This window comes from Neofelis nebulosa, chromosome 9 (assembly GCF_028018385.1).
Source record: "Neofelis nebulosa isolate mNeoNeb1 chromosome 9, mNeoNeb1.pri, whole genome shotgun sequence".
Lineage (NCBI taxonomy): Eukaryota > Metazoa > Chordata > Mammalia > Carnivora > Felidae > Neofelis > Neofelis nebulosa.
This window is the reverse complement of record NC_080790.1, coordinates 1976768-1983834: the sequence shown is the minus strand read 5'-3', so window position 1 is coordinate 1983834 and position 7067 is coordinate 1976768.

Sequence of the window (7067 nt, the reverse complement as noted above, 5' to 3'; positions counted from 1 at the left end):
AACTCAACACCCAAAAACCAAATAATCCAGTGAAGAAATGGGCAAAAGACATGAATAGACACTTCTCCAAAGAAGACATCCAGATGGCCAACCGACACATGAAAAAAATGCTCCACATCACTCATCATCAGGGAAATACAAATGAAAACCACAGTGAGATACCACCTCACACCTGTCAGAATGGCTAACTTTAACAACTCAGGCAACAACAGATGTTGGCCAGGATGTGGAGAAAGAGGATCTCTTTTGCATTGTTGGTGGGAATGCAAGCTGGTGCAGCCACTCGGGAAAACAGTATGGAGGTTCCTCAAAAAACTAAAAATAGAACCACCCTATGACTCAGCAATTGCACTACTAGGCATTTATCCAAGGGATACAGGTGTGCTGTTTCTTTCTTTCTTTTTTTTTTTTAACGTTTTATTTATTTTTGAGACAGAGAGAGACAGAGCATGAACGGGGGAGGGGCGGAGAGAGAGGGAGACACAGAATCGGAAGCAGGCTCCAGGCTCCGAGCCATCAGCCCAGAGCCCGACGTGGGGCTCGAACTCACGGACCGTGAGATTGTGACCTGAGCTGAAGTCGGCCGCTCAACTGACTGAGCCACCCAGGTGCCCCCAGGTGTGCTGTTTCAAAGGGACACATGTACCCCTATGTTTATAGCAGCACTATTGACAATAGCCAAAGTATGGAAAGAGCCCAAATGTTCCTCGATGGATGCATGGATAAAGAAGATGTGGTCTATATATACGAGGGAGTATTACTCGGCAATCAAAAAGAATGAAATCTTGCCATTTGCAACTACGTGGATGGACTCGGAGGGTATTATGCTAAGTGAAATTAGTCAGAGAAAGACAAAAATCATATGACTTCACTCATAGGAGGACTTTAAGACACAAAACTGATGAACACAAGGGAAGGGAAAAAATAATATAAAAACAGGGAGGGGGGGACAAAACAGAAGAGACTCATAAATATGGAGAACAAACTGAGGGTTACGGGAGGGGTTGTGGGAGGGGGGATGGGCTAAATGGGTCAGGGGCACTAAGGAATCTACTCCTGAAATCATTGTTGCACAATATGCTAATTTGGATGTAAATTTTAAAAAATAAAAGATAATAAAAAAAAAAGAGTTGGACACTTGACCAACTGAACCACCCAGGCGCCCCTGTTCTTTTCTTTATGAGCCAATTAATTATAATTTATTCTTATGTTTTTCTTATGTTCCTATTTTTTCTTACTGCTTTGCTTTTATTTCGTTCGCTTGCTCTGGATTTGTCTAGTTTTGTTTGTTTGCTTATTTCTTTTTATGTTAGAAGCTTCCCTCAAACATTTGGCCATAGTTGACTATTCTGCTCATATTTATGAGACTTGATGGAGGCTTTGTGTGCCTGGGCAAGGAGCTTGATGAGTGAGGGGCTTGGCTCCAGGATTCTGGGTGGGGAGCCGGGGATGTTGACAGACTCGGCAGATTTTTTCCTCCAGGCTCGTTGCTTTCCCTGGAGAGAAACTCTCTAGTCTTCATCGAGGTTGTAATGCTTGAGGTTACACCCTGGAAGTGAAGTGCAGGAAGGGGGTCTGCAGGTGCCTGACCGCACTCGGTGGGGGGGGTGCCTCCGTTCTGCCTCAGCTAATGGATTCCTCCAGCGGTCATCTGGTGCCTTCTGTCTGCTGGGCAGGCATTGGGCTTTCAGGTGGAGAGGGAAGGTGAGTGCACCAGGGAGTGGGGTGGGGTCCCCCGGAGGAGGTGGTGGGGTGAGGTCCCCTGGAGGTGGGGTGGGGGAGGTCCCGCGGAGGAGGGGGACCCTGCCAGGGCTGGAGGGAGGAGCAGGGCCCCACGTGGTGGCAGCTGGACTGTCCTGGAGGAGAAGGGTGTTTGGGGGGGGGGGGGTGAGTGCTCAGGGCAGGGGTGGAGCTCCAGGCTGTGGGGGATGAGAGATGATGCGGGACCCGCCTGCCCAGCCTCAGCCCTGTGAGCCCGGGCAAGTCCCAGAGGCCAGGGAAGGGGTGGGCGTCACCGCAGGAGGTGCGGGATTCGCCGGCCAGAGAGGAGGGCGCGTGGGCATTGGGCGTGTGTGACTCCTGACAGGCGGGGAGGGAGTGAGCTTCACCCGCCAGCCGGGCGTGGGACCTGCGAGAGCGGCCGCGCAGCAGGGCCGCGGCCGGGAGATGCCAGCCGGCTGAAGTTCCTGTGGCCCTGTGGGACTGGAGGTGTGGTGCAGGGGTGACCCGGCAGCAAACCACATGGGAGGTGTGGGGCCCCGGGCGGGCTGTTTGGGACAGAGCCTGACGGTTGGTGGGACAAAAGCAAGGCTTGTCCCAGAGCCCCCCCGGGGACTCCGGTGGCCCCGGTGAGGAGGGGCGACATTGGGGGGCTCTGGATGGCAGTGCTGGTGCCTGAACAGGTGGGGGACAGGCTGCTGCGGTTGTGCCGAGGGCCACAAAGGGGGGCCAGCTCTCCCCTCCCGCCAAGTGCATCGGATGTTTCTGGGAATCGATCAGTCCTGAATAATGCATGAAAACCCATTTTTACGGCAGTAGGAAAGGGGATGGAAGCATCCCGTGAGGCTGCCTGGAGAGGACCAACACGTGTGAATAAAACGTGTATGAACAGCAAAGAGGAAGGTGCCCTGAAGCCACAGCTGTGGGGTGGGGGGGGGCGCTGCTCTGGGACGGCGGGCCCCACCCCACTCGCTGCTTCAGGGACAGTGGGACCCAGGCGGGGACAGAGGCCACGTGTGTCCCTCCGGCCTCCTCCGCCATCTGGCTGGAGCTCACCCTTGGACTGGGCTTTCTGGGACAGTCACACGGGATGCGGTGCAGGGCCCGAGCTCCTTCCTGTGTGGCCGGACAGCGGGCAGACCTGGGACCAGATCTGGGGGCCCCGAATGGCACTCCTAGCGGGCTGAGAAGGCTGGTGGGCCCTCCTATCCTTCCCCTTCCTCTGGCCCTGCCTTCTGCTTTCTCGTCCCCCCTCCTCTGTCCCCTCTTCCTGCTCTGCTTGTGGTCTGTTCCGGCCTTTTCCCCTTCCTGCCTTAGAAGAGGACAGGGCTGCTGCTGTGGCCTGAGGCAATGGAGAGGCCGGCTCTGAAGTCCCAGCGCAGCCCTGCCCCACCCCCTTTCCTTCCAGCCTCTCTGGCCTCCGGCCCCCCACCAGGCTGCCTCTGCCCAGCAGGCCTGTGGGCGCCCTGGCCCTGGCCCGGGGGTGCTGAGCCGAACAGCTCTGGCCAAGCAGAATGAAGCCGCCGAGCGACTTCACAAGAAAGGCCCTCGTTTTCCTTTTATTGCATGAATTTCCAGCCTCTGCCTGTCGTGGGCTGTGCTGACTTTGATGGAACGTGGTGCATCGACTGGCATTTACAGCTGGGTTTTCGGTGTGGGGCTGGCTTATTACTTTGTTTGGTAGCCTCTTGGGAGATGTGGGGTAGCCTCTTTGTGGCCAGACGTTCTGAATAAGTTCTCTAATTTCCGTGAGGGATGTTTGCCCTAACCCTGGCTTGCAGCGTGCGTGCTAATAAAGGCGTAGAGTTGCTGTTTCAGTGAGCAACCCGGAAAACCCGCACCGGCTTCTCTCGGGGAGTGTGGTCTCCAGTGCAGTGCAGCCTGACCCGTGTGCAGGGACGGCTAATAGATACAGTGTGGGAGGAAGGTTCCAGGGATGCCGACTGCCTGGTCACCTAGACCCGTGCTTTCCGATGCTTTAAAAATGAAGCCTCCTTTATAATCTTGAAGACATTCAGAGTCCCCTGGTCCCCCCCAATATCACTGGTTTTCTTTTAATACTTGTCGATTGAGAAAAAAGCATAATTAAAACTACTGTGCGTGTATTTACAGTTTTAAAATGGATTCGTGTTTTATGAAATATAGTGGTGTCTGGGCACATCTGAAAACAGTCTGTTATTTAGCCTCAAGCCAACTCCTGGCATCGCACTGATTAGCGGAGCCCCCCCTTCCCCTCCCCCAGAAGCTCGAGGTCCCCGAGGGTGTGATGTCTCTGAAACCTGTGGGTTGGGGTCTGTGGCTCTGGAGTCTGGGGGCTCTCCCTAAACTAACAGGGAGCCTCGTGTGTGGATTTCGGTTTGTTTCTCCTGCTTCCCCCAGCAAGCTTCCCGTGCCAAGCCGTACTCCACGCTGCCGTCGCTGGCCTGACGGGCACCACGGGAGACGGTGCTGCTGAGCCTGTCTGCTGTAGGAAGTCGTGGAGGTGCTGTGGTTGCATGGCTCAGGTGGGGTTGCTGGTTGCCAGCAATAGTAGCCTATCCTGGCTGAACTGGGTGGAAAGGAGCTTATTAACCCCACCCCCACATGAAACAACCATCAATTTGGGCAGCGTTTATGGGACGACGGAGCGACGGAGCTCAGGCACAGACAACATTCAGTGCAAGACCGCGGCCCCATGGGAGGTGACACTGGCAAGATCTGCACCATGATTGCTGTAGCTCTTGGCCTGGTTAGAATTCCCCACCTGGGCACAGAAAACAGAAGTCCGAGGAGTTTGGCAACCCCGCTGAGCAGAAGAAGCAAAGGTCAGAACGGGGGGAGCAGAGCCGGCACGGGGGAGGGTGCTGTGCACAGGGAGCCTGGGGTCCACGTGTGGGCTCTCCGGGAGCACGCGGGCCGCGTCTGGGCTGTGTGTGCCCAAGCTGGGCTGTATGGGGCCCACCGGCGAGTGGCTGCTGTGGGGTTAAGGGCAGACAGAGATAGTAGAGGCCACATAGGGCTGGTGACATCCGGGCCCCAACAGAGTAGACAGACACTGTCAGCACCTCAGTAGCACCCTCTGCATTCAGCCCACAGGAACGAAGAGATAAAAAGCATTCCCTGGAGTCAGGCCTATCCTAGATCTTCCTTAAGTGTAAATCCAAGCCCTGGCAAGACTGGCGGACGTGGAATTTGGAGGCTGAGTCTTGTCAAATTACAGAGTTTGGGCAAAATGAAAATGAAAATGAAAGAAAACAACAAAAGTGTGCATTCATTCAAGGTGAGTAGCCAATGAATGAACTACCTAATAGAAAAAAAATGAGCACTTTTTGGAAGAAGATAACAAAACACAGAATGCATATAATGTCTCTTCAACGAGGGCCAGTATACAGACAACAGTAAATGTGACCCGAGTCAAGAAAAGAGCCATTAAAGGAAGCAGACAACATAGCCAAATGTTGGATTCATTGGAAAAAGATGATAAAGCAGCTCTTACAAATGTGTTTAAGATTCCAAAGTAAAACATATGTAAGGAATTAAGGGAAAATATCATCTCCATGAGTTCCTAGATAGGGAATCCCAGCAGAGAAATAAAACTAGAGAAAAACCAAATGGAGAGTCTCTAGAACTGAAGAGTACAATGCCTGAAATAAAAAATGCATGGGCTCCACATCAAATAGAAGAGTTCGGGAGAAAATGTCTGTCTAAAGTTCAAGTCTAAGCTTGAAGACAAATCAATAGAATTTATCCAATTTGAAGGTGAGAGAGAAAAAAATGGCTGAAGAAAAATCATCTCGTTTACAGGGAGAGTCTCTTAAAAATATGTGATATAAGGCAGAAAACAATATTTAAAGAAATAATTTAGCTGAAGAATTCCAAATTTGGTGGAAAACTTAAAATTAGAGATTTAGAAAGCTCAGCCAACCCCAAGCAGGTTAAATACAAAGAAAACCACAACTCTGCATATCATTACCAAATTTCTGAACACCAAAGGTAAGGAGAAAATCCTGTAAGCAGCCGAAAACCCAGAAAACAAGCAAAAAGATGTGGGGTGGGGGCAATGATAAAAATGATGCTCATCTTCTTATGAAATATTAAGAAGTCCGGAAAACCTTAGAAGAACACGTTTAACGTGTTGGAAGAAAAAAAAATGCTCTGTGTCCAGAATTTTCCATTGAATGAAATATCTTTCAAACATGTAAGTGAAATAAAGACATTTACAGAAAAACAGAAAACTGAGAGAATTTGTACCTGCACTACAGGAAATTTTAAAGGAAATCCCTCAGATTGAAGGTGAATAAAAAATACGAATTTACAGGAATTCTCACAGAGGAGAGCGTCAGAACTAGAAGTAAGTAAACATGAATTGTTTTCTCTCCTCATAATTTCCTTGGAGGACAACTGACTGCTCAAGAGAAAATAATGGCAGCGTAAGGGGAAGTTTCTAAGGTACACGGCACGAAGGCTGAAGACCACCGGGGGGTTGAGTGGGAGGGTCAGTGTGGCGACGCGGTAGGGCAAGAGTGGGGTCTGAAGTGGGGCCGTGAAGAGTCGGGCAGGAAGCAGAAGGCACAAGATGTTACAGCATCGACTCTAAATGGACTGTGGCCATTTAAGGATGGACATTGTTCTAGAGCAACAATGAAAAGTAATTGGAAAAGAAAGGAAAGAAGCTAATAATAGAGGCTACAAAATGAAATCCTGAGAAATATTCGATTAACACAAACGAAGGCAGGAAAGAAGCAAAAGGAGGGACAAAGACATAGGAAGGGCCACATGAAACCCAACCACGTAGAGAATTACTTTAAATTTAGTTGGACCCAATTAATTCTAATTAAAAGGCAGAAGTTGTCAGGTTGGATTAAAAAAGCAACCTCCAGTTACATGCTATTTACAAAAGATGCACTTCAAAGTTAAAGACACAAATAGTTTGATGTAAAAGAATAAGTCACACTGTGAACAGGAAACATAGAGAAGCTGTCACTGCTCTGTCAGCACCAGACAAAGCGGACTTGCAGACAGAGAGTGTTCTAGGAGGTTGGAGGCCCGCTTTGTACTGGTAAGCAGGCAGGGCACGTGGGGCACAGAGCAAGCCAGGTGTGCGGGGGCCTGGGCACCACCTTCAAAATTCATGATGCAAAAAAACACCAATTCTGATACATCCACCATCGCCATCAGAGGCCATTAACTTTGTAACACTTTTGTGTCTGGACATTATCCGCCAATTCCATGGCCTTGGCATTCACAGAACACCACACTCTACACGACACTAAGTGTTCACTGAGATATATTGGTCTACAGAAAGTGTCAATAATTTGTTTAAAAATTAATATGTAACAGAGAATGTCTTCTGGCTAAAACAGATCTCA